The sequence below is a fragment of the Piliocolobus tephrosceles genome, chromosome 13 (assembly GCF_002776525.5).
Source record: "Piliocolobus tephrosceles isolate RC106 chromosome 13, ASM277652v3, whole genome shotgun sequence".
Classification (NCBI taxonomy): Eukaryota; Metazoa; Chordata; class Mammalia; order Primates; family Cercopithecidae; genus Piliocolobus; species Piliocolobus tephrosceles.
The window spans coordinates 6,315,224-6,316,891 of NC_045446.1; the positions used below are offsets into that span (position 1 = coordinate 6,315,224).

The 1,668-nt window shown below is 55.8% G+C and overlaps 1 protein-coding gene across 1 annotated transcript in view; it reads right to left on the minus strand.

Moving 5' to 3' along the window:
- Positions 1-840, minus strand: part of LOC111522423 (low-density lipoprotein receptor-related protein 5-like) — a 57,462-nt gene extending 56,622 nt beyond the window's left edge. The window contains 1 exon segment of the mRNA XM_026447662.1: positions 559-840. The gene's annotated coding sequence lies outside the window, so the exon portion shown is untranslated.
- Positions 841-1,668: the final 828 nt, after the last annotated feature.

A 1,668-nucleotide genomic window follows, 5' to 3' on the forward strand; every position in this document is an offset into this window, starting at 1 on the left:
CAAGATCACACCACTGCACTCCAGCAAGGGTGACAGAGCGAGATTCTATCTCACAAAAAAAAAAAAAAAAGAAACGTAACTATGGAATCTCAAGGGGAAGAAATTCTCTCAACCATAACAAATCCTGAAAGCTGAGTTCTTTTTTTTTTCTGAGACAGGGTCTCCTCACTTTGTCGCCCAGGGTGGAGTACAGTGGTGGGATCACAGTTCACTGTAGCCTCGATCTCCCAGGCTCAAATGATCCTCCTACCTCAGCCTCCCAAGGAGTTGGAATTACAGGTGCACACCACCACACCCGATTAGTTTTTTTTTTTTTTTTTTAGAAATGGGGTCTCACCATGTTGCCCAGTCTGGTCTTGAACTCCTGGACTCAAGTGATCTACCCGCCTTGGCCTGCCAGAGTGCTGGGATTACAGGCATGAGCCAAAGCACCCCCCACGAACTCGTTTTAAGATTCACATCTTTTTTCTGAAAAATAACTTGGCTCACGTCAATTCGAGAGAGAAATGGAGATGCTCCCCGCCCCCTGGACCCAGGTAGAGTCGCAGCAGGGTTTACCCGTGAGCAGGATCCAAGGCGATGGCCCTCGGCTGGTCAAGGTCCTGCCAGAAGAGGACCTTCCGGGATGTGCCATTGAGGTTGGCCACCTCGATGCGGTTGGTCTCCGAGTCCGTCCAGTACAGCTTCTTGCCCACCCAGTCGCAGGCAAGGCCGTCGGGCGAGACCAGGCCGGAGATGACCACATTCTGCACGGCGGCCCCCGTCTGGTTCAGGTAGGTCTGCTTGATGGCCTCCTCGCTCACATCTGTCCAGTACACGGCTCCCTTGGAGAACTGGAAGTCCACTGCGGCCGCATCCTCCAGGCCGCTGACCACAATGGTGGACTCCAGCTTGACTCCGCCAGCGTCCACCAGCCGTACGTCCCGGCGGTTGGCAAATAGCAGGAGTGGCGAGGCTGTGGGGCAGAAGCAAACCGTGAGGGCCACTGGCTAAGCCAGCAGGACACACAGCCCTGGGATGCAGCACTATGCCCAGAGCGCTCCTGGCACTGCCCTGCCCATGCCCAAGACCTCCAATTCCTTCCTCCCACCCCCAAGGCGTTATCAAGAAGTTACCTGGGTGGTCCTGGCCCACACCATTCAGAGGCTCCTGCAGCACAGCAAACAGCCTTCTTACTGCACTCAGTGACAGCAACTGGTTTTGTTTTTTTTTTTTTTTTGAGACAGAGTCTTGCTCTGTCGCCCAGGCTGGAGTGCAGTGGCGCGATCTCTGCTCACTGCAAGCTCCGCCTCCCGGGTTCACGCCATTCTCCTGCCTCAGCCTCCCGAGTAGCTGGGACTACAGGCGCCTGCCACCATGCCCCGCTAATTTTTTGTATTTTTAGTAGAGACGGGGTTTCACTGTGTTAGCCAGGATGGTCTCGATCTCCTGACCTCGTGATCTGCCCGCCTCGGCCTCCCAAAGTGCTGGGATGACAGGCGTGAGCCACCGCGTCCGGCCTAGCAACTGTTTGTTTACCAACCGCTACGTCTGTTCCCCCAGGTACAGGTGACCCCTCCTGCCACACCCACCACCTCCCACATCGTCCTCCAGAGGCTGTTGGGGCCCTGTCCTGTTCTACAGAGAAGCCACATCCCCTTTGTTGGCCTGACACAGGGGACAGGGACA